Source organism: Megascapheus bottae, chromosome 5 (assembly GCF_031878675.1).
Source record: "Megascapheus bottae isolate mThoBot1 chromosome 5, mThoBot2.hap1, whole genome shotgun sequence".
Taxonomy (NCBI): Eukaryota; Metazoa; Chordata; class Mammalia; order Rodentia; family Geomyidae; genus Megascapheus; species Megascapheus bottae.
In genome coordinates, this window is record NC_143513.1 from 44,782,261 (window position 1) to 44,809,775 (window position 27,515).

Here is a 27,515-nt window from a genome sequence, read left to right on the forward strand (position 1 = left end):
TATCATTTAAATGGCATAGTTTTCAAATGTGCTTTTCTATAGAGAAATTTGGAATGCTAATATTAAGAACTATCTTGGGAATTTTGTTACTACAATTTTGTGATACAAAAAAAATCAAACTTCAAAACATTTTATCAGTATTAAAAGGCAGTAACTATATGGCATTTAACATTTGAATCATAAACTGAATCAAATCTCCTAGAAAATTATGTATTCACTTAAAAGATGTTTTTTTTTTTTTCCATTCATGGGACTTGAACTCTGGGCCTGGGTGCTGTCCCTAGCCCTTCAGCTGGAGGCTACTTTCATACTCCTGGAGCCACAGCCCCACTTCCAACTTTCTAGTGATTAATTGGAGATAAAAGTCTCTTGAACTTTAGTGCTAGGGGTGGGCTTTGAAATGCAATCCTCACATTTCAGCCTCCTGAGTAGCTAAGATTAGAAGCACGCACTGCAGTGCCTGGCTCACTTGAATTTTTTTTTTTGCCAGTCCTAGGCTTGAGCTCAGGGCCTGAACACTGTCCTTGGACTTTCTCCAGGCTAGACCTCTACCACTTGAACCTCAGCCCCACTTCTGGCTTTTTTCTATGTATGTGGTACCGAGGAATTGAACCTGGGTCTTAGTGCATGCTAGGCAAGCACTCTACCCCTAGGCCAAACTCCTGGCCCCACTTAAAGATTTTTTTAACAAGCAGTTCTGGAGGTGGATTCAATTATTAGGTCCAAATAATGTAAATACAATACCTGAGCAAATGAAGGTCTTATTTTAATAATTAATATTAGTTTGGATTTTTGATTCTGCCTTTGCAGAAAATAGTGCCATGTTTCAGTAGAGCTCATTATCTAAATGTAGTTTTTAATTTTTTCTGTGGATTTAAACAAAACGTGATTCACAGAAATAACAAGCAAATAACAATTTTCTAGCAAAGATGTCCTCTTTCAAAAGGTCAATTTTAGAATTTCAATATAAATAACATGATATAATAAAAGCTTATCAGTTCTAATTTTATAAAATATTATAAAATCTTACTGTTTATTTTACTATATAAAATGGTAGAATATAATGAAGGTTAAATATTTCCTTTTCTATTAAATATTTCCTTTTCTGTTTTCTATGATTTGGAGGTTTTAAATTTGGATTACTTTATAAATTGTTTAGTTTTATCTTAAAAATAAAAATCTGTGTAGATTGTCGATATTATCTTAGTTACACATCTTGAAAATATAGCACTTCATTGTGGAATGAATTTTTCATGAATAATATTGTATCTACATCAAAAATTTTAACTTTATTAAAACTCAAATTTAGGTTTAGCTTATAACATATGATTTTATATATTATTTAAGAAACATCAAAATAATTTACTGCATTTTATTCTAAAACGATATGATTAAGAAAGTTTAAGATTTTTTAATTAAAAATTTAAGAGGACAGTTTTTAAAATCTAGTAAATTTCATTAACTAAGTTAGTGTGAAATGAGATCTAGTTCTGTAAAACTATAATTGAAGTACTAAACAACACTGGTAAAAAATAGTGCTAATCATTTAAAGAAGTTGAGAAAATCACTAGGTCTCTGAGGATTTTTAAATAAAAGATGAACAATGATGAACAAATATCATTTAGGGACTCAGCTAAACCTTTTCTTTTACAAACCTCCAGAGTCTTGTAAAATTAAATGTATTTTTTGTACAAATAAAATGTCATGATACATCAGAAACCAACTAAAAGAATAAGCCATACTTTTTAAAGATGGATTGCTTATCTGTACAAAAATACATGGCTTCGTCATTAATTTCTGTGGATGGTCATAGCCAAGTATTTAACTTTCCTTACAGTATCTTGCTTAATAGCACAAACATGTCACTGTCTTATAAACATTTCCAATCCTGCAGTCATATCTATTTATGTGTTAATATTAGACATTTCTTATGCAAAAGCATTGACAGTTTCTAATTAATTTCTAGCTGTTTTTGACAATGTGGAAGGTAATTGGTATGAACTTTTTAAAACAAAAGGACAGCCTCTGTTAATTTCCACACAACTGAAACACAAAACTCAGTAATTTAATGTGTTTCAAAATCAGAAATGCTACAGCCTGATGAATCACCATCACACAGATGCCAACATTAGAATTTATCAATAAGACACACTCATACATCATAAGAAGTTTCAGTACCATGGACAAAGCTTACTGGGGCTCAGCTATTTGTCAAAAATATAGGAGCTGAAATACAACTTATTAGCATGCAGGTATTGTATGGGTCAGCAAGAACTTGAACAAGTATCTTGTGTGTTTCTTTTCAATTTATCTGCATGAAGAACCATCACAGTCAGATAGCAGTGCTTACAATACATTTCAAGCTCCATATTTCTTTTGAAAACTGTTATGAAATAAGCCTTTGAATAAATATTTACTATAGAACATTAAAATGAAGCATTTGTTACAGATCAATAAATACAGATACTCAAAGCAAATCATAGCTTAAATGTATATTTAAGTAAATCAAGATTAAGATTGCTTAAATTATATTCTAAAATGTCAGTAGAAGAAAGAAAAGAACATTTTCTTCAATAGAAGAATGGTATTTTATATGCTCTCTATTATCTCTGAAATCAGACATAAAATTAAGCACTGGTCAAAATAGCTCATTTTGCTTTTAGTTTATCTTCAGATAGGGTCTCACATTTCTGCCTACTTTAGACCACAATCTTTCTACCACCATTTCCTATAGTTGAAAATAGAGGTATGTTCCAACAAGACAAGTTTGTTTGTCAACACAGAAGATTCATAAGGCTTTTTTTTTTTTTTTGCCACTCTGGGGGACTGAACTCAGAGCCTGAGCACTGTCCTTGGGCTTTTTCCTCAAGGCTAATGCTCTGCCACTTGAGCCACAGCACCACTTCCAGTTTTTCTAAGTATGTGGTACCGAAGAACTTTGTGCACGCTAGGCAAACACTCTACCTCTAGGCCAAAGTTCCAGACCCAAAATCTTCGTAAGTTTTATTGGAGCTAGCTTCGAAATAAAATCTTTTCATCTCTACCTCCTGAGTTGCTGGAATTACAAGAATGTGCCAACACTCCCAATACCACGTTGTTATTTACAGTATTGTCTATGTTCCCAAGTGTCCAAGTAGAAATGCTACACATGAAACACGACAGGATTTTTTTTCACTGTAGTTCTACAGAAATACTTCTATAATGTGTGTCCTGAATAATGCATTATTAATTAGATCATTTTGGTTGAAAAATTACAATGGAAAGAAATGGCAATATATAAAATCAAAAGCTACTAATAGTACCATTAAACTTGGGAAAGAGAAAGAAATTAACCCCCGTGTCAACAGATTATTTCCTGCTTACGGTGCTCAGATAAAAATTGAAGATTTTTAAAAATGTATAGAGGGGTTACAGTTACATTCACCAGGTAGTAGGTGCATTACTATACACATATTGATACCCATGTTTTTGTCTACATTTTCCTCCCCACATCTCCTCCCAATCATCTTATGTTTCCTCCTTCCCTATTTCAAATAAACAAATAAACATATATACAATATACCAGGTAACAAAGTCAGATACAGTAACAACATGAGATTAAACATAAGGGCAACAAAAGAGGAGAGAAATAACATGGTACATTAGGAACAACAATCACACAAGATAAAACTCTTGTTTCCATATCCTAGAATTCCTTTCATTTAGTCTCATTCTGTATGATCTTATGTACATAGGTTTTGAGCTACTGTAATCCTCTGCTAGGATAGTCATGGATGTATACTAATTATTACAAATGAGGGAAAACACTGAAAAAATTGTAGATGTTTTGTAAAGACAGGCTTGGCTTAGTTTTATCTTACTCATCTGATGAACAGGAAAATTTAAAATATTTTATATAAGAACAAATGGCAAAATCAGACTTAATATGAAAACAATACATCATATCTCCAATCTTGGCAAAAGTTACTAAAAGAAAAACATTTTAAAACTTAGAAGCTTGAAGGAGAGAAAATTGGAGTGGAAATGGGGACAAAAACATAAGAAGGGGGATCAATGTGTGAGAAGTAATACACCTACTATCTGGCACATCTAACTGTAACCCCTCTGTAAGTTACACACACACACACACACACACACACACACACACAAAACGACAACAAAAAAACCTTCAAAGCTGATTGTTGGTGGCTCAAGCCTGTAATTCCAGCTACTCAGGAGGCTGAGATCTGAGGATTGTGGTTAGAAGCCAGCCCAGGCACAAAGACCATGAGACTATTATCTCCAACTAACCGCCAGAAAACCTGAAGTGCTCAAGTGGTCCAGTGTTAGCCTTGACCTGAAGAGCTCACAGACTGTGTCCAGGACCAAAGTTCAAACCCCATGATAGACAAAAAAAACCCACCACCATCAATAATAACAAAAAACCCTTTGTTAGATCATGCCCCTTCGTGTAAAATACATAGATATTTTCTCAGTGATAATCTTATTGAGCTTCTCATTTTTAATTAATTATTATTATTATTTAAGTCTAAGCAGAATTGTTTAAGTTTAAGCAGAGGAATGTAACAGTTATCAATGTCTTGAAATAATTATGATTGTTTGCCTCATTTGACTTAACAATTTCATTAATGAAATAAGTAGAAGAGCTCAAACACTGAATATTAAGAACTCATTATTTTCAATTAAGGATCTGTGTTGTGATATAGACATAGAATTAATTTTTATTCCTACTGATCAGAGACAAGGACGAAACACACACACACAGACACTTCATAGAGCTCCTACTTCAATTTTGAAATAAGCCATATGCTACATAACCAATAAAGGACTATTCTCTTATGAGCAAAGCGATCTTCAAGTAAGTAATATATGTAGAAAAAAAATCATATATGAGTTCAAACTTATTGTGGAATGATCCAGCCTAACAAAGCAAAGCAAAAAGAATTGTAGTTGACCTCAATAAAGCCTTTTAGAAGAATCAACTACAGTAATATTTAGAGACTGCACTGTACTATGAATATTTATATTTATCTTTTCTAACTCTAATATATCTTCAAAAATAATAGCTTTATGCAACCACTGTAAGGAAAATTAGGCTGTTCATTTAAATGTATGGTATACTATCTGAAGTTATTGATTCAAAATCCAATTGTGATACCCATTTATAACATTTATCAACCTCTGGAGCAAATAATGGAATAAGCTTGGGCCATAAATTGGCTTTCCTAATCCTTACATTGAGGGAATTGGAGTGTAATAAAATAACCTCCCTGTTATCTGTGCTACCAGACTCAAGGCTGGTAAAGACAGAAGTAATTCTTAAACTATCAAAAGTTCCATTATTAAAGCAATACAGCCAAGTACACCGAATAGTTCTTCAAAAGAGCACTATATAAAATTGAATTTCATTATCAAGACTGGGATTAAGGTCAGACCTCTGGTAAACATCTCTTTAATAATGGTTACAGAGAAGAGTAACCTATTCAATAGAAAAAAATGCTTTCTCCAAAATAATTTAAAGGATTCTAACCTTCCAATTCCCATTTCCCACTCAGTCAATAAACATTTCATTATATACCTTTTCATAGTAAATGACAAGGGGTTTCAATATTTTCACATATAAAATGTATGACATATGCAGTCATATTATACCAAAATATTTGAATGTGAAACATACTTTTTCTAACAAAATAATCAAGGGGTACAGAAAAAGATATAAAACTAGTAGGGAATAAAATACTTATTTCTAATAATAACACCTTATCCACACAACTCAGTAGAGATTAGTAATTGCTTCTCTCCAAATGAACTACATTGAAAACAGCCATTAGAATTCATCTCACAGAATAAGCCACTAGTAATTCCAGCAATTAGAGAGAATATAAGAGAATATAAGAGTCCTTGTCTGGCCCTGAGAAAAAGTAAGACCTCATACAAAAAATAACAGTAGCAAAAGAGGGTTCAAGACTGCTGCTCAAGTGGTGGAATAGTCCCTTATCAAGGATAAGGCCCTGGCTTCAAACTTCAACATCAATATCAGGAAAATATGCAGGTAAACACGTGTCATGCATGTGTGTGTGTGCATGCGTGTGTGCGTGTGTGTGAGTGTTTCATAGATACATAGGATGGAAAAAACAAAAGCTTCTGCCTCATCCATTCTCATGAGCACTGGCCCTGCAGGCATCAGGAACGAGTACTTGAGCTGAATGATACCAACTTACAGAAATTACTGTACTCTGTTAAGTGCTTTTCTGGTTGACTTATGCCCCATTGCAAACCTTGAAGCTTAACATATAATTTATAAATTTCATTTTGTAGTTCCAGAAAACTCTATTTAATAGACTTTAGATTGATGGAGTGGCAAATGCTTAAATAAAAACAACACCATCTAACTTATACATGTGTTTAATGCCTCACAGGGGCCTAAGTAAGAAAATGTTCCTCCATACATTGTAGAAGAAACAAGGAACGTCTAAGAAACAAAACAATCATTTTCAATAGCATTTATGATATTAAGTTTGCACAAAATTCCATATAAGTAGTTTTGCAGTATTCAGTAAGTACTTATTTTTCCTTGAAAATAAAATTGAAAGTTCCTACACTGAAGAATGTTTTCATTGCAAACAATACATTCGCATCTTGGTTTTTGTGGTTGTTTTTATTTTTTGCCAGTTGTGGTTTGAATTCAGGACCTGAGTACTGTCCTTGGGATTTCTCATAGCTAATGTACTACCACTTGAGCCACAGCACCATTTCTGGCTTCCATGTATGTGGTACTGAGGAAAAGAACCCAAGTCTTTGTGCATGCTAGACAAACACTGTACTACTAGGCCAAACTACTAGGCCCCAATTGTTTTCATTTTTAATGAATCATTTGCCTGACAGACTTCTTTTCAAGGGCTAGACTTACAGAATAATGACAAAAAATTAAAGCAGGGAAACAAAGAGCAGTCCATTTTATTTTCTATTTGTTTGCTTACAAAGGAGCTACTATGTGTAAGACATATTTCTAGCCACTAGGCATTTTGACTATAATAGATAAATTCCCTGACATCACAAAATGTAGAGTAAGAAGGTAGATACTTACAAATGAATCTGGCAAGTTCAATATAGGAAAACAAAATAATGGAATTGATAAAGATAGATTATACCTTTTTGGTAAGTACAGAGTACTTTCAAAGACTCCACACAAAAACAAGCTATACAACAATCTCTCAAGGACAGAACAGAGAAACTATGGCAGTAGATTAAGAATGGCCTGAAGGCCAAGCAAGGTGGCTCATGCCTGTAATCCTAGCTACTCAGCAGGCTGAGATCTGGGGATTGTGGTTCAAAAGACACTAAAGTCTGTGAGACTCTTATCTCCAATTAACCACTAGAAAACTGGAAGAGGCAATGTGGCTCAACTGGTAGGGTGCCAGCCTTGAATTGAAGAGCTCAGAGACAGCACCTAGGCCCAGAGTTCAAGCCCCACAACCAGAAAAAAAAAAAGTGGGAAAAAAACAGGAAATATAAGAATACTAGATATGCAAACATCTTACCCACAACACTGAACATATCCTCAAAGATCCTCACAAGCATATACTTAGAGACCTTTATGCTTCATTTTCAGGGTGAATATATACATATTGCAGCATTTACAAGATTGCCTGATGTTAGATTTTTTTAAATTTTTATTATCGGTGATATATAGAGGGGTGGCACTTACATTTTTAAGGGAGCAAGTACATTACTTGAACATTTTAAAAGCATATATCCTCTATGAAATTAACAAAGGGTCAAAATATCACTCCAATTTCCTCCTGTCTCCCTAAAGGACATATCAAAAGGAGATTCCAGATACTCTATATAGTTCTATACATTTAAAAAACAAATTAAATTATGGTGAATGTGTCTGGCTAAGTTTTTTACTGTCTAAAACTGACCTAGTTCCATTTACGCTGCAAACATATTTCTCTCAGAAATTCCCCAAATATGGTGTGTAGAATTTAATAAGAATGCAAGTAAAAATAGATTCAAAAAAGCAGGAAGAAGTACAGTTTTTCATATCTGTGAGCTATTTTTTTGTATTATAACAGACAATTCTAACTACGTGGATTTCATGGGTATCACTTTCTTCAGATATAAGGAAGTATTTTATATTTTTCAGATATTAAAAAAGTCTTCTATAATGTATTCAGTGGAGACTATGAACTCAACATAAACTAGAAGAGTATGTGTAGATGTACTGTCTCATACAAGTTGATACTTATATAGTATTTTCCATAGACCACCCTCTCCACTGGTCCCCTCCTCCCATTTATAGCCACTTGTGGGTAATAAATAGTGTTACCCTGCTATATAATGATTAGTTCAATAAGGGCACTACAAGAATGGAATAGTCAGTTGTGGGAAGGTAATATATACATTGTAGATACAAGAGACAAAGGGAAAATTCATATCCCTGACTGAATGGAGCCAAAGTGATATATTAAATTCAAAATGATTGGCAAGTTCTAAGAGATTTGAATGACTTATACAATGAATATTTTTTTAATCAACGAAGCAACAGTGGCCCACACCTGTAATCCTAGCTACTCAGGAGGCTGAGATGTGCTGAAGGTGGATTGAAGCTAGTCCGGGCAGGACAGTCCATGAGACACTTACCTCCAATTATTCACAGGTAAAGCAGGAAGTGGTGCTGTGGCCCTGAGTTTGAGCCACAGAACAGGGAAAAAAAAGAGAGAGAGGAGAGAGAGAGAGGAGAGAGAGAGGGAGCGAGGGAGGGAGAGAGAGAGAGAGAGAGAGAGAGAGAGAGAGAGAGAGAGAGAGAGAGAGAGAGAGAGAGAGAGAGAGAGAGAGAGAGAGGGAGAGGGGGGGGGGGGGGGGAGGGGGGGGGGAGGGGGGAGGGGGAGGGAGGGAGAGAGAGAGAGAGAGAGAGAGAGAGAGAGAGAGAGAGAGAGAGAGAGAGAGAGAGAGAGAGAGAGAGAGAGAGAGAGAGAGAGAGAGAGAGAGAAAACACAGGGGGAAATGAGCCAGCTCTGGGGTTTGGGCTAGAAGCTCCAGAGTTTTTTGAAGCCGGACAGCCCCAGATAAAAAAGTGGGAGTTGGGGCCCCGAAAGAGCCCTGGGAAGGCAACTTGAGAAGGGGAGAGCAGGGAGGTGCAGGGACTCTGGGGGATGTAAGGATGCAGGACCCTGAGGCAAGGTCAACCCCTGAACAAGTGGGCCTAGCAAGGACGCATTTGAACTCCAGGTGTCCTAGGCGACCCTGGCCCAGGGACATGGTGGGAGGGGGGTTCAAGATGAGGGGGGCCAGCCGATGCATTGGCTCCCACCTTAATTCTAGCTACTCAGGAGGCTGAGATCTGAGGATCAAAGTTCAAAGCCAGCCCAGGTGCACAAAAGGACCTGAGACTCTGACCTCCAGTTAACCTCTAGAAAATGGGAAGTGGGGCTTGGCTCAAGGGTAGGGTGGTAGCCTTGACCTGAAGAGCTCAGGCACAGCGCCCAGGCTGAGTTCAAGCTCCATGACCCACAAAAAACACACAAACAACAACAACAACAAAAATAATTTAAAAAAAAGCTTGTGGGGGCCAACTCAGGGGAGCTCAGGGATACCATGTTGGCTGCAGACCATCCAAGAGCTACAGCAGCTGGAGCCTGGTCTCGGTTTGTAAAAAAAAAAAAAAATACTAATAATAGTAATAATAAAAAGAACAATATGTACTTGCTGATAATTCATTTCACTAATTTTTATGGCAAAAAAATAAAGATGGTATTCAATACACTGGCATATTGCATCTTATACTTAGTAAGATCAACTTTTTTTTTTTCTATTTCACATTTTCAGAGCACATTGCTCAAACAAAGATGAGGCAAATGTAATCAAGCTTGATAAGCTAAGAAGCTGAGCAAATGATAGGAAAAAATAATTTGATTTGAGGAAGAAAGATATTAAATTACCACCTCAATGCTCTAAATGGTGAAAAGCATAGAGTGAAAAGCAGTAGTTTCTTAAAACCATGAGCATTTTGCGAGCTTTATCTAAAAGACAAAGAAGCAGTGTTGGACTTTTGTGGAAATTTTAATATCAATGAGTTAAGGAATTATACTTTTAAACAAGTATTGCCTAACTCAGAATACAGATGAATTTACTACACCTTTCTATTAATCTCCTTTAAAACACAAAAATGTATTCCATTTATTCCTCTCAATGTGTTTAGAGAATGTGGATAATGTCATATTGTCTAGAGTAATTTTGATGCTTTTGTTCTTCTAGAAGAATCAAGATCCCCTTCAGCTAAAGGTTTTCTTCTGCTTTTGTCTGTTCAGCACTAGTATCACTAGGGTGACAGTCTAATAAAGAAAATAACCAAAGGCACACACTTCACTCGGCAACCTGGCAGTCCTCCAGCACTGACATTCCATGCCCTACATTAACTCTTGGGGCCAAGGATCAAAATGAAGAAGGAATAATGTATATTTCTGCTTAGTTGTGTTAGTCACTTTTTTTAAAACTACATGACAAGTATAATTTATTATTTCTAAGTCATTTTAAAATTTAATAATCATCCACCAAAAAATTAGTATCATGATTAGGAAGGATTCAGGGAGGGGAAGTGGGACAAAAACATGAGGGTATCAATGTTCAAGATGTAATGTACTCACTACCTGACAAATCTAACTGTAGCCCCTCTATTCATTACCCCAACAATGAAGCATGATTAAAAAATTGATATTAAGATTTAACTTATCAATAGAATCTGGCCAAATGACTCCCCCAAAATAAATTGCACAATAATAAAAGTAAAAGCTTCAGATAATACATTTAAAAACAACAACCTGAAGAAAAACCTCTTGTTTCTATATCTTAGAATCTTCTATGATCACATGTACACAGCTATTGAGCTATTGTGATCCTCTGCCTGGATTATTCTAGACATACACTAATTATTGCAAAGGAGGGAAACTATGGGGTATATGTATTTGTGGGTCTTGCTTACTTCACTTTAGTTTTTTTTTTCAAGGCTTTGTATTTCCTTATGTATATGACAATGCTATTCTTTCCGATGGAAGCACAGAATGCTATTGTGTATAAATATCACATTTTCTTGATCCATTCACCTACTGAGGGGTATTTGGGTTGGTTCTATATCTTAGCTATAGCAAATAGTGCTGCAATGAACATGATTGTGCTAGTAGCATTAGTATGGCCTTGTTTATAGCGATTTGGGTAAATGCTCAGAAGCAGGATTGCTTAGTTATAAGGGAGTTCTATGTCTTTTGAGGAACTGCCAGAGTGGTTGAACAAGTTTACACTCCTACCAACAGTGTAGTAGTGTTCCCTTTTGGCCACATCCCCACCAGCATCTGTTGTTATTAGATTTCTTGATAATGGTCATTCTAACTGGAGTGAGGTAGGATCTCTAAAGTGTTTTTTTTTTGTTGTTGTTTTTTGTGGGTCATGGGGCTTGAACTCAGCCTGGGTGCTGTCCCTGAGCTCTTCAGCTCAAGGCTACTGCCCTACACCTGGGTCTGGGAATTGTCCCTGTGCTCTTCAGCTCAAGGCTATCGCCCTACCCTTGAGTCAAGCCTCACTTCCTGTTTTCTAGAGGTTAACTGGAGATAAGAGTCACAGGTTCTTTTGTGCCTGGGCTGCCTTTAAACTTTGATCCTCAGATCTGGGCCTCCTGAGTACTAGAGATGTTCTCCAAGTGTCTATTGGCTCTTCTTATTTCTCTTTAGGTCAGTCTCTCTTAAAGTCTTTAGCCCAGTTTGCTTTTCAAGGATTTTTCTTTCTGTTTATTCTTTTCAATGTACTATGTGAAGTTATTTCTTTTTTCCCCCTGTTTTATCCCTTGTTGTCACCGCATTTGTTTTTGGAACACTGTGTAATGTATATATGTTTATCTGAATTAGGGAAGGGAAGGGGAACAACAAAATAGTGAGACAGCAATAGCACTAACAAAACTCACAAGACAGTATGGAGGAAATGAATGTTACAACTTAGGGAGTTATGGGGGTATATAATCTGGGAGAAAAATGTGAATGGGGTTAACAATGTTCAACAAGAAATGTACTCACTGCCTTATGTATGTAACCCCTCTGTACATCACCTTAGCAAAGAATTAAATGGGAATAGAAAAAGATGCCAAAAAAATTTAACCTCAGCTAGAAAGATTAGAAATAATGTTTTGTAAATGTACATGACTATGTTTTTATTTTAATTGTAATAATTGGTTCTCATGAATCTAAAGGTATAGCTAGTCATTTTGGTACTAAAGAGTAAAGAATTTCATGAATTATTTGGTCACTTGCCTGAAATATTTGTACACCTACAACAAATACAATTTATTAATAAACCCTTTAGGCAAAAGAAAATTGGCTATATATTCTAGGAAGAAAAATAACAAAAAATAAATAATATGCACATAATTACCACAAACATAGCAACCCAAGTTGTTCTGGTTGATGTAGTTTTTAAAATTTTCTATTGATCTTTGGGGCCGGGAGTTTGGCCTAGTGGTAGAGTGCTTGCCGAGCATGCACAAAGACCCAGGTTGGAATCCTCAGTAATATATACATAGAAAAGCCAGAAGTGGTGCTGTGGCTCAAGTGGTAGAGAGCTAGCATTGAGGAAAATCCCAGGAACAGTGCCCATGAATAACTTCAAACCCCAAGACTGGCAAAAAAAAAAAAATTCCATTGATCTTATGTTAGTTCAACAAGTATGCATATTTTTTTTTTTTTGCCAGTCCTGGTCTTGGGCTCAGGGATTGAGCACTGTCCTTGGACTTTCTCAAGGCTAGTACTCTACCACTTAAGCCTCAGCACCACTTCCGGCTTTTTGCTATGTGTGTGGGGTGCCAAGGAATCAAACCCAGGTCTTCGTGCATGCTAGGCAAGCACTCTATCACTAAGCCAAACTCCCGGCCCCAAGTATGCATATTTTTATATCACTTTTATTTTATTATCAGTCCTTGATGTTTTCTGCTTACATACTCAATTTCCAAGGCTCTGAAATCTAAATGAAATTCAAAGCAGTAGTTGTGCATCTTTCAATGCAGTGAATATTATATTTGCTGGTATACAAACAACGTTTGGAATGCAAATCATGAGAAAACTAAGAAATATAACTGGGCAGAAATGAATTAGTTTCTAAGGCCAACCCATGTTGACCAGATGGCTTTTTGCAATTTTGGAAATATCTTAACTCATAAATGTCACAGTGTGTGTGAAGTGAAACATCACCATCTGCCTCAAGTAAAGGAACTATTGTTCTTTATTCCTGCTAATGATAATTCCATACTGTTCTTCAAGTTATTAAAGCTGTATGGCAATTGAGAAGAAAAATTGTTGGTTCTTCTCCTACAAGGGCACTTCTGAAACCACTGGGGTAAATGACTGAGAGACAAAGTAAAGTAAAATGTATACTTCTGAAAGAGATGTAAGAAACATTCTCTTATTACCTATTTCCCTTTTGAAAAAGGAAAAATATAAGTCACAGTATGAAACTAGAGTGATAAAACGGCATATAATCAGATTTGCCTATCTTTTATGCTTGAAAATGACATGGCTAGTTGGTAGAAGAATCAAGACTTTAATTCAGATGTTCTAACTGTAAAGGTCTGTAGTATATGTATTCATATCCAGTGTATTCTGGCATGGTTAAGAATGGAGAAAAACAGAAAGGACGCAATTAGTAACAACAGCAATAGCAACAAAAAGCAACTATTTTTTGTGATGTTGCCACTATATTCCATTCCTGAATTTTTAATAACTAATTTTAAAGTTTAGATCTACTTAATCTGCTCAGGTAAATGTTATAAAGAATGATCATTTTCTCCAACTACCCCTTTCCATTTTCCTTTCCTATCTTTCTGCAAAATTTTATCATATTTACATTAAATCAACACTCATGGCACATTGTTATATAGTATACTATAACCATAATTCATTGTTGTACAATTTCATGTTCCCTACAGATAAGTGGTGTCCTCTCTTCCTTTTTCTCCCATTGGCTTCCTATTCAATGTGCTTATAATTCATTTCAAAACTTTCTACTGAACAGTAAATCTAAAAATATCTCTTGCCTACTATTGTATTCTTTTGTACTTATCATTATATAGCTATGAAGTTCTTGTCATTTTGAGTAGTTTAGTGACATTTTCAGGAAAAAATAAATATACACATCCAATTGACTACATTGAACTAGGAGCTATATAAGCCTTTTTAATACTGTGTGCAATATTGAAATATTAACAGATACTAAAGCCATAAGACACAGAGTTTCATGACACTGAATAGATAAGGGAGCACATATCAATAATCGTTGAACTTTGATTATCAAGAAAAGTAATAGATCAAAAATGTCTTATTTTCATCTCTAGCTTTCAAGTGAAGTATTTATGTTTAGATTAATATAAATCTCTCTCATCTCCAAATTTTTAATAAAGTTGCTCAAATTTTAACATGCATTTGGGTCACCTCAGGAGCTTGTTAATCTACAGGTTATAATTAAGTTTTCACTTATAAACAAGCCCCTAAGTAACAACCAGTGATTTAGGGTCTAAGAAGTACAGTTTGAGTAGCAAACTATATGGGAAGTATGGGAACTAGTGGAGATTTATTCAAATGTAGAATGTAACTTTATTATATACAAATCATAATTCCTATTTTGGACCACAAGTAACTTGCCAAAGAAGGGAAAGTAGTACTTTACAGACAACAAGAGGCATTTCAAATCAATCATGACTGAACTCACACTTGATCAACCTGTTTTTAGCAAACTAGCTGTCAACCACAAGGTCACATAGGCTGGGAGCTAACACCTCATGTCAGTTGTGTTAACTCCTCAGGAGCTGAGATTTGTAGGACAAGGATTACCTTGTGCAGAAAACCTCTGAAGACTGTATTTCCAAAATAGCCAGCAAAAAGCATAGCTAAGGTGTGGCTCAAGTGGTGGAACACCAGCTCAGAAAAAAAAAGCTGACAATAAGGGACTCTGAGTTCAAGCCCTAGTAAGGATACACAAAAAATGATATCTATAAATACAGTATTATGAGAAAAATATATAAAGCAAGTCATGCAAAGAGAGACACATGGTATGAAGACTTAGGAAAATTTCAGACACAAGACACCTGAAATTTCCTCTTCATAAATCAAGGTTTGCCCCTCACCCAGTACATACATACAAATGTGCCATTCCATGAGTTTTGGCATTCATGATTTTCATTGTCTAGGGATTTGGTCATATGATCAAACACAATCTTCAGCTCTCTGTCTTCAAATGTCAGGAGATTGGACTCTAATATCAATTGGTTTAAATTCCAATCATTCCAAGCACACAGCTGGAATGCCAAGAGGACGAGCCCTCAGTCCAGGCCATCAGGGTTCATCCTGAGGCATCTCATCAGCACATTCTCAGGGATGAAACCCAAAACTCACTGAAAAAAGACATGCTTATTCCTTTCAGAAAAGCAGGATAAATATGACATTCTTCATTATACAATAATTACCATCTACTTAGTGAAGTTTCTTCTTTACCTTATATCTTGTTTAAGATGTTCTATTAGGAATAAATTAAGATGGAAAATGACATCACCAAACAAAAGAAGAAAAAATAAAAACTCAAATCTGTGTTCCTTAAATGAATTGGCAAATCAAACATCTTGCTGAGGCTTTGTTTCCTCTACATTAGTAAGAGATTTAGTTGGATGATCCCTCAACTGGTTCTACTAATTTTTTTTATTAATTTTAATGATATACTTCCGAGCTTACAAATTCTACTTGATTCATTTGCCAAATCTTGAAATAAAGGTCATTTACTAATGTGATCATTACTACATTCTTGCATAATTATCAATTCATGGCTATAATAAAACTGCTGTAGTTACTTCAGTCATACAAGACTCCAATATTACTTCAACTGATATTTTTTCATATACTGACTATATCATCAGCTGTTTCTGAAATCTATATTTTGTAGGAATTTTCTCCTAAATTTTTTCCTTTGATGTTAAAAAATAATAGCTGAATCAGTAATTAATTATGTAAGTTTTTGAATGTGTTTATTATTGTACTCCAGGACTTGGATATGAATTTGGAGCTAAATTCAAATTCCACATCTATCTCCATCCAGGGGAAAAGGAGACAATATAAAAATATTTGTTCACCATGAATTAAAAAGAACATAAATGGAGACAGAGCTTTCCAACTTGTCAGTTATCCTTCAGCTGGCTTTTCTCACTCTAGGTCTAATTGTTATTTGAACACCAAATAGCTTGGTTAAGATAACAAAAAAAAAACCTCCTAAAGTCAGAAGCATGGAAACCTGCTGTTATAATTTCCATAAATGGAATCAATTTGTACATGTGTTGAAAAAAATTTAGAAAAAGTTCAACATGCAGGGTTCATTTGGATGTTTTTCTTTGCTGAACAGATCAATACAATTAACATCTATTGTGAATTACAGAAATTCAGTTAAAAATAATTGATGTTAAACAGAAGTTCTCAACATCATTAAGAGAGACTGAGAAACTGGGCCAGTGTGCATGAGAGTACAAATCATAGAGGTCACATGTGTTAATGAGAAAAAGAGCATTTATTAGCTTGCAATTTAAAATGTAAAGTCCTTTTCTCTCTATGGTTTAAAATGGAACAATACTTTATACCTGAGGACAGGAGAAGGCGGTGCCCTCAATTAGATGAACAATTCTCCTGGCCCTAAACTTTTATTGTTTTCACTGAAATTCATCATTTTGATATTTTTAGATTTTGATGTCTCGTGTTGCTATGGACAGAAAGCTTCCTAATAGAACTGATCTTGTATTATCACCTACACTGGCCAAGTCTGTACTCCCTTTAGAAGGATATCTATATCTATATATCCTTATATATAAAATGATATGTGACACATATATCATATATTTTATATTACTATGATATGTTAATACCATATCATGTATATGAGATATTATATATATATACATCAGCATCCCAAGGAAATATTATAATTTTTTCTTTTGAGTGAACTCCAATCAAACTTTTATGTTTATTTTGAAGTTAAAGAGTATTTGCAAATATAATAGGAAAAATCAGAATGTCATTAAAAAAACTTAAGACATTATTATACACAAAAAAAGGAAATGAAAATGTGAATTACTAAAAGAAGTGTTACTAAAAGTAAAAACATATAATGAAAATAACTACATATAAGTTTTCTGATATGTGTCTGCCAAATCCTACATCAGCTCATCCAGCCATATCAAACTAAGTAAGTCAATACGTATGATACTGTACCATGCAATAGCTACTCTTCATTCAAAAATGAGGAATATGTCTATGACAGGATGAGATTGGGCTCTCTATTAAAGGCAGCAAACTGTTTGTTTGTTTGTTTTTTCTAAGAAAAAAAAACGAAAAGAAAACAGTAATTACCAAGGGAATGCACATTTTTAAAAAAGAACTGCATGCCATGTCTTGTGTCTATAATCTCATTTACTCCAACTCCACAGGCAGAGATCCTGAGGATTTGCTACCGAGTTGAACAACAATGACAACAACAACAAGAAGACACTAGCTGAAAAAAAAACATTAAAAGCCTGAAGGGCTGAAGTTCGATTTACATGGTATTTTCACAGCAACCATGAATTCCTGGGTTCCAACCCTCAAGAAAGTGGAAGAGGTAAGAAAGGATGCAGAAAAGAAGGTAGATCATTGTGCAAAGACTGATACTTTAACAAAATAATTGGTTGCTTGCCTCCAAATATACTGATTTCAAATAAAAATACTTTTTCTTTCTCTCTTTTTCTCACTTTCTTCCTCCCTCCTTCCCTGCTTCCCTCTCTTCCTCTCTTTCTCTGTCTCTCTCTTATTTATTTTTTTTTGTGTGTGTGCAAATCCTGGGTCTTAAAACTCAAGGCCTGGGCATTAATCAAGGCTAGCATATACAACCTGAGCCACATCTCCACTTCTTGCTTTCTTGGTCCATAACTGGAGGTAAGAATCTCAAGGATATCCTCGCCTGGGCTGGCTTGGAACACTGATCCTTACTTCTCCATCTCTTGAGTAGGTAGGAGTAGATACTTAGAACAGCTGCATTCTCATTTCAAAGGATAACAATACTAATGTTTTAGTGTCTTACAGAAAAAAAAAAACATGAAATACTGCATAACAGGAGCTACTCATATACACTAACTGTGATGAACTCGAGGCTCTAAAAGATTTCTTTGTTGCTGTTATTGTTGTGCGTTTTTTAATACTAACTAGTTTTGAGAAACAATAAAGAAATGATTATTCCAATTACAGTGTGACAGCTAAAACAGTGAAATCTTCCAAATGACAAGATTTGTTGACTGGGTTAATGAAAATTTCATATCATCAGATGATTTTTACTTGCGAAGTATGCTCACCATATCACAATGAAATCTGGTACATGTACGAGAGAAATGCCGAGAAAAAATCAAGAGCACAAATAATACTTTATGCCTCTCTTTTATTTCACATGGGAGACAAAATGTACCAGAGTCTACCTGAATAACTATTTGTTCCTTTTTTTTCCTACATTACTTCTAAAATCAATAGACAGTACAGACACATTCCATTTCTAGTTAGCCAGTATCTATTTGGTGCCTATTTGCTAGGTACAATAGTAAGTTCTGGGAATATAGCAATGAGCAAGACTGATGACAATTTCTTCTCTTGTAGATCTTAGAGTTGAAAACCCATGCCTATTATATTGAGAGAGTCTATTAGGGGGAAAAGTATCTCTTACCCAGAGAAGCTGATCCTAATGTGAACTAGCAGAGTAGACCAAATATAATTGTTCACCCCAGCACTTCAAGAATCCAGCTTTGCTTTGCTCCCATATAATTTATCTCTTTCCTCTCATGACTATCCAAATTACTGCTGCTTGTTTGAAAGTTCTGAGGTAAAACCTATTAAACCACAAAAAGTAGAAGTTCTGAGGAACTAGCCATATAAAGAAACAGAAGACAAGAAAGAAACATGAGCTACTCTGAAAGATCGCCCTTGAAGAGGCAAATTAGGCCTCTTGAGCATTAATCATAGATATTTCTTGACTATATGCTAACACTGTGAAACCATGTTGAGAAAAATCATCCTAATGGGAGTTATAGTCTTCCAAAGGAGACAGACATTACCAAAAGGATAATTAAATACATAAACACAAACTCCAGCAAACATAGGCAAACTGTGAATCCTGCTTCAGAAGAACATAACATGAACCATGGGTTCAGTGAGGACTACCCTGAGAAAGCAATATTTAACTTGGGATCAAACTGAGGAGGTAAGCTATTGTTAAGTGAAGAGAAGAAATAATCTTAAGGGTAGAAATTTGTGTACCATGAGGAAAGAGTTTGCAAGGAGCAAAAAGGACTCAAAGAAAGAGATAGGGAACTGAGAAATACTGATAAAGAGGTAACAACAGATAGGCAGGAAAGTACACAAAATTATAAGACTAAAAGGAAAATTTAAGAATTTGGTTTTTCAACAAGTGATGAATGATTTCCCTACATACACGCATAATGTGTATAAAGGGAATATGTCTAAATAGTAAGCAGGTCTGAGAAACTAGAGGACAGAAACAGGAAGGAAAATTGCTTTGAGGTATAGCCTGCTGAAGTATAGGTGCACATTTATCATTTATGTAAAAGAAAATAGTATTATATGTGTTTGTATCATAACTACTGGCTCTGTTAGAAGCCTTGATTGGCAGGAGGGTAGGTGCTAAAAAATGAGGGAGAAAGTGACTATCGTAGTTGCACATGTAGCAATAGAGACAATTAAAAGTGCAGAATATTTCCCATGTTTAGCAGTAAAATTAACACTTTGCTATACTATACCATATAATAGAAACAAAACATGTTAAAGGGAAATGTGTAAACACAAAAGAATGGATCAAAACTCTGAATGTCTAGTTACATGATTCACTATGAGGCAATACTAATAGGTAAAAATTCCTTTTTGCAGGCTTGTCTTGGATATCTTTAATACATCCAAAATGAGACATCCAATATACACAAGTTGGAACCTCAAGGTGGGATCTTAGATAATTACATTCCTCTGAGAGAAGGATGCATGGAAATATAACTAAAATATAAATTATATAATCTAAAGTATTATTTTAATTACAATTTGTCTTAATATATTACTCAAGCTAAAACATTGCTTTTTTCTATAATATTTCTTCAGTAATATATAATATATTGACCCTGGTAAATTTCTATCAAAAGAAAAGAAAAAAATGTAAAGTGATGAGCCAAATTTAATGATTCAGTCCTGTAATTACCAAGTTTGGAGGCACAGCTCAAAACTGTCAGGATGGGCCAAAAATAAAAAAATCCCAATAAATTCATCTCAACCAAAGTTGGATGTGATAGTTTCAGCCTACCACCCCAACTACACAGGGAGCATAAACAGAAAGAGGCCACCCTGGGTATAGATGCTGGCTCTATCCTCAGAGTAAATGAAAATCAAAAGGCCTGGGCTTATGTGAAAGAGCAGAAGCTGAGCAAGCATGTGGCCTTCAGGTCAAACCTCACTTTTAAAAAGTAAAAAGATGAAAGAAGATATCAAGCACACTTCTTGAATAACACAAAATGGCACACAATTTAGTTAAAAAAATTTTGGATGGCAAAATCTAATTATAAACAAGCCACAGATGGTAAATACTCATAGAAGCTGACAATAAAGGAGGCTCCCAGAATGGATGGATGAGTCAGTTGAACCATTAAAACCAGTGATTGCCAAGTAAAAGATGCCACAGAGATAGTTTGCCCTGTAGATGAGTCATTCAATAAATACTTCACTCCCTCTCCATGTCAACTGAGCATCAGGGTGAATGCTGAGTCTGCTAATCAAAAACATTTAACTAATATTAAAGGAATTGTTAGTCTCATGAACCACTTCCAATTAAGGAGCATAATTCCAGGAAGCAAATTCTGAAGAGTCTCTGCTCTCCAGGCTGAAGTAATCCCTTCATTATTCTAGTCCTGCTTTAGTCCTTTGTTATTTGTGGTAATTATGCTTTTATTTTTCATACAAAAATGTATAAAGCAGGGTTCCAGTGGCTCACACCTGTAATCCTAGCTACTCAGAAGGTTGAGATCTGAGGATCACAGTTCAAAGCCAGGCTGGGCACTAAAGTGCCTGAGACTCTTATCTCCAAATAACCACTAGAAAACCAGAAGAGGCACTGGGTAGGGTGGTAGTCTTGAGCTGAAGAGCTCAGGGACAGCACCAGGACCAGAGTATAAGCCCCACAACCAACAAAAAAAGTAAAGTATAAAAAACTTGAAAAGGCAAAAAAAAAAAGCCAAAAAGTCCCACAATTTCCTAAAGAAACCTTTGAGCACTGGAGAAAAAAAAACAGTGAAGAAATATATAATTTGGTATACCCAGAGACAAATACAACAGCAAAAATATCCTTTAAATAAGTAAGAATGTTAAATAAAATCATATAGATCATATAGTTCAAAATAGGTGGATATGTACTGTTTTTGTTTATGTAATGCCTTTTTATGACAACTAGAAAGGCAGAATTTTCTGAATAAGGAAATAAGAAGTTCTGACATATGCAATGCCAATGATTTATTTTAAAAGCATGCTAAAAAACAAAGAAAAAGCACTTCATATTAGGTGAAGTGTTGTACAAGTGTATTCAGGCTAAATGGTGAACAGAAATCCACACAAACAGAAAGTAAGAAGATATTGAGGGCCTGCTAGGGCAAAGAGAGAGGAGAGAATGGAGAATGATAGCTAAACAGTATAGAGTTTCTTTGAGGGGAGTGATTAAAAAAGCATTCTTCAGTTCTGAAGAATTAATGCCTATAAACATACTAAAAGCCACCAAATTACATATTTAATGTATGAAGTTGTTTTAAAAAATGCTTCAGCAAATGATAATTTTTACCTGAGGCAAAAACTAGTTAAGAAGACATATTAACCTGAAATAATTGCCATAATTTGAGTGTTTTCAGCTTTTTTTTTGAGGTCACTTCACTGATCTAATTTCTTCTACTTTCACTAATTTTAGAAATTACTTCTGCAATTGTATGTAATGTGGTATTTATTGTTGGATGCTCACAGTACGTTATTGTCAAGTTCTTATGCTTATTTAGCAATCACATGGGTGTTCTTAAGGCCTTCCTAAATAATACTTCACTGATTTCCCCAAGTTTTTCTATGAGATTATTATCAATAATACCAGATGAAAAACAAGAGGTAAAATAGCTAGATCAAAGGCCCTTATTCAAGTATTGAAGCTAAACTTTGAATCTAGACATGCTGACTCTAAAACCTATACTACTAGTAGCCACATCCTGTGCAATAACTGTAAGGAAAATACAACTAGTTCTGTTGAAGATATCACAAACATATACAACAGAAAGGATGGAAAAGAAAACAATGAAAAATAAATATCTAACATTTTTATAAATAATTCCAGTTTCATATATAGTTCTCAGTTACAGCTCTTGCTGGAATTTAGCTTAGATAGAAAAGTTGCATTCTGAAATGGTATTAAATGATTCAGAGAAAAGATAAAGTAATGAAAATGACTGGTCAAAGGTACATGAAAAAATTGCAAGTGTTATGACTGAGTTACATGTAACTACGTAGTAGAGTGCTTTCCTTGTATGTACATCCAGCACTAAAGGAATTTGAAAGAAGAATATGAGGCTGGGAGTTTAATCTAGTGGTAGAGTGCCTAGCATGAGCGAGAACCCAGGTTCAATTACTTAGTACTACATATATAGAAAAAGCCAGAAATGGTGCTGTAGCTCAATTGGCAGAGCTGTAGCCTTGAGAAAGCCCAAGGACTGCACCCAGGCCCTGAGTTCAAGGTCTAGGACTAGCAAAAAAAAATCTGGCTGGGAGTTTGGCCTAGAGGTACAGGGCTTGCCTAGCATGCACGAAGACTCGGGTTCAATTCCTCAGTACCATATACATAGAAAAAAGCTGGAAGTCGTGCTGTGGCTCAAGTGGTAGAGCTGTAGCCTTGAAAAAGTCCAAGGACAGTGCTCAGGCCCGAAAGAAAGAAAGAAAGAAAGAAAGAAAGAAAGAAAGAAAGAAAGAAAGAAAGAAAGAAAGAAAGAAGGAAGGAAGGAAGGAAGGAAGGAAGGAAGGAAGGAAGGAAGGAAGGAAGGAAGGAAGGAAAGAAAGAAGCAAAGAAAGAAAGGAAGGAAGGAAAAGAAGGAAGGAAAGAAAGAGAGAAAGGAAGGAAGAGAGAGAGAGAAAGGAAGAAAGAGAGAAAGGAAGGAAGAGAGAGAAAGAAAAGAAAAGAAAGACAAAAAGAGAAAGAAAAGAAAGAATGAGAGAAAATGTGTGTGTGTGATTTTCTAAATAATTACCATAACAAAAGAGAAAAAAAATGAGAAATGCAAAGTCAAAGTCAATATTTGTATTTTTTACAATCAAGCCAATAAAAACACATGGGTAATCTATGTAAAGTTTCCTTTCACCATAAGGAAATAAACTTAATGGCATTAAGGTGTGCATTTCCTGTTATTATCTTTAAGATCATGTATCAAACCAGTAATCTTGATAGTCCAAACTTGGAACAAACCTTCAACTGACTGGTTGGGACTCAGTTTGACAGACTTGGGTTTAATTTACTTAGACACTGAGCTGGCTTTGCATTTTAAAAGGGAAACAAAGCCAAACAAGGAGAGGCCAGGTTTGAACATTTCTGGTGCTTTTTGGTTTGCTACAAAGCCCTCAAAATTGTTAAACAATTCTGAGTTCTTAAAGTAAAAACAATACCTCTGCATCTATAGTCATACATTCAGCCTTATTACTATTCTACCTTCACAGAAATACTCTACTAATCTTTCTGGAGCTTGATTTTCCCTTTGGACTCCTAACATATTACTTCAGGTTACCTGCTCTTCTGCATGCTGTGCACTTGACCAACTGTGCCATTTCATTAGCCACCGTCCATCCCTGATGCCTGGAGAGATTATAAGCATGGATAGCTTTTACTCTTTAGGAAAAGCTGTTTCCCATCAGAGTACTTCTCTGTCTGCCTGAGTTAGGGTCATGATGTTATAGAAGAAATTGTCCCAGGGATTGTTGAGCAAGCAAGCCAGTGTAGATCCTCTATAACAGAAAACTATTACAAGCCGTTAAAAATAGGGATTCATATGATGTATAATTTGCCCACTGACAAATATCTGAAGATGCAGAAATTTCAATCAACATATAGTGAATTTAACTAGCAATTTACAGCGAAAAGGCCACAGTTATAATGATGCCCATTTAGAATAATCTAGTTTGTTTTTTATTCTAGAACTTTACAAGAAGTCTAGGAAGATCTTAGAACCAGCTTGCATGGCACGTAGGATGCGGCGAAACAGACTTAAAGACAATAGAAGGATTTAATCAGCAAATTCAAAGCATATGTAGGCTAACAAGCCTGATTTTTTCATCCAATAAATTATAAGGAGAAAAAGAAAGAAAAGGAGAGAGACAAAAACTTGCCAGTGGGTTTTAATAGAATTATAGTACATAGCTAAATTGCAGAATGTGAACCTTGTTTATAAGCTTATTTGCATAAATAAATGAGGAAAACTAAATACAACATGTATATGGCAATCATATAAATGTAAATATTTGGTACTAAAATAGTATTATGAAAGCTTTAGATGTGATAATGATATGAGGATTACATTATAGTCACTTTATATTTTATAGATATCGATGGAAATATTTATGAAGAAAATACTAACATATCTGGGATTTGCTTTAAACTCATCTTAGAAGGGAGGAAGTAAATGATTTTACGAAAACTAAGAAATGGATTCATACTGTTTACCATAGTCTAGACTAATCAGTAAATGTTCAAGGTTCATGTGCAACAATAATGGTTACTTATTATGATATTCCTCCCTTATCTATGGGGAATATATTTCAAAACCACTGACATCCTTCAAGCCATGAATAATATCCTATTTGCTCCATAGATGCCTATGATAAAACTGAAATTATAAATTAGGCACAAGAGACCAACAATAGTAACTAATAAAACAAGAGAACAATTACAGCCATGAAGTAGAATAAAATTTTCAGCACCTCTTATGGTGTATTGGATCCATTATTAAGCAAAATAAGGGTTACATGAGCACAAACACTAACACTTAGGCAGTCAATCTGACTGAGAAAAATACTGACCATTGTGTGGGTGACATATATAATGTGGATATTCTGAATAAAGCAAAGCCCCACCAACCAGGTGGGAGGGAGTGGGATAACACCATGCAGTTTAAAAGTTCTAAATCATGATTTCTGGAATCCTCCATCTTTAGACCATATATAACTAAACCTGCAGAAAGATATTCAACAAATAGATGTTAAAATGTTAGAAATCTGTTAAATGTGTCTCTCTTTGAATTGTTAATATTACTACTTCATTGGCCTTATACCACCTTGCCTTTTATGCATCACTTTTCCATGGTTCCTCATCAGTTCAACAGGAGTACATTGTTCATTCCTCCTACTGTAGCCTGCATCTGTATTGCTCTACATATCACATTTTCATATTGTTTCTTATTCTGCAAAATCTTCAGTAGCAAATATTTTGGGAAAGTAAATCTTAATTTACTTTGCCACTAAACAAGGAAAAACAATAGCTACATATATTCAAAATTATCCTTTGTCACCATCTGTAATAAATGAGATTAATAAGTGAAACTACTTCAATTCAGTCTGCAAAACTCTTTCAAAGCACAGCACAAGCCAGCAGGATATTCTGCTTACTCTATCTACAAATGAGCTTCTTCTTATTATACACAAAAGCCATCATTATCTTCAAGGTTGTACAAAAATCATCAATCACTTTGCTTTCCTCTAATCCAATCACCTCAATCTCTTAAATTATTATTTACCTGTCCTATATGTCTAATTATGGAGCTCAGAATCAATCAGTTTTCTTTTGGGTAAATAGAAAAATGAAAGAAAAAATGAATAGAGTTAACTGGTGAGTGGTAGGCTTGCTGGCTGGCTGGCAAGCTAACTGGATTTCTGGACAAAGATTTAGCACACTAAAAGTTGTTTTTTTGTTTGTTTGTTTTCCTCACTTAAACACAAATGCAAAAACATGCATACTTTACAATAAAAAATTTAAATGTTTTTAGGTATGCCAAAAGAAAATGCTATTATAGCATAACTGGAAGAGAAGGAAATATACTCTAAAGAGTTGTCTTTAAAATACAACTTTATATGTTTAAGAGTACTGCCTTGTGGCATACACATGCACTAGTTTTTACTAAATTTGTAAATGAAAGCTCTCATAAAAGCAACATATAAGTCATCATGACTTGGAAATTTTAAAGCAGATTAATTCACAGGAACTCAAAATTCTGGGTCATTGAAGTAACAAGCCAAAAACCCCACTAATATGAGGAATTTTGTTGGGTGTGGCCATCAAGTCCTAAGGACAATCCAGTAACTCATTTCTTCTTGTGGTTTGAGCCCAACATTTCCTGGCTTTGGGCTATAATTCCAAAATTGACCATTTTGGATTTGAGAAATTTTTTTTGGTAATAAAGGAAAGGTTTTTCTTGAGGCTCTGATTTTTGTTGTTGTTGTTGTTGTTGTTGTTGTTGTTTTTTCCCAGTCCTGGGCTTGAGCTCAGGGCCTAAGCACTGTCCTTGGACTTTCTCAAGGCTAGAGCTCTATCACTTGAACCTCAGCACCACTTTGGCTTTTTTCTATGTATGGTACCAAGGAATCGAACCCGGGTCTTTGTACACGCTAGGCAAGCACTCTACCCCTAGGCCAAACTCCCAGCCCCCAAATTTTTGTTTTACAGGTCTTGATATATACTGTCTAAAAATAAATAGTTCTACCATATTCAATTAGAGCAGTGCTATAGTGTGATGTAAAGCACACTACATACTCTAACTTTCTGACTTTGTAACCATTTTTAAAATTATTTATTTATTTTTGTTGTTGTTGTTGTTGGTGGTGGTGGTGGTGGTGGTGATGTGGGGCTTGAACTCTGCCTGACACTGTCTCTGAGCTCTTCAGCTCAAGGGCTAGCACTCTATCACTGAGTCACAGCACCACTTCTGATTTTCTGGTGGTTAATAAGAGTTTTGTGGTCTTTCATGCCGAGGCTGGTTTTGAAACACACTCCTTAGAACCTCAGCTTCCTGAGTAGCTAGGATTACAGGCGCGAGCCACTGAGCCTGGCTAGGGTACTCATTTTTAATAAGAACTATGTATTTTCTTTATGGTATGTGCACAATAAGGTCACAAATCTCCAAAAGTTACCAAGTCTAGGACACTATGAAAATCTATTTTTCACGGAATGATTTTTCATATCCATTCAGCACGAATGATCGCCTTATTAAGTACCATGGACTTTTCTCTCTCACTGTATATCCCATTGTACTAAATCTGGTTAGATGAAGCAGAAACAAATTCATATTTCCTAACACTTATTTGAATGCTGTGGACCAGAAACTGCCTTTCAGATAGTCTCTACATTTCATCAAATTATTTTCCCAGTCA

At 35.1% G+C, this 27,515-nt stretch overlaps 1 protein-coding gene across 7 annotated transcripts in view; it reads right to left on the reverse strand.

Moving 5' to 3' along the window:
* The window catches only part of Immp2l (inner mitochondrial membrane peptidase subunit 2), an 833,574-nt gene that overhangs the window by 430,061 nt on the left and 375,998 nt on the right, over window positions 1–27,515 (reverse strand). The gene's annotated exons all lie outside the window — the stretch shown is intronic.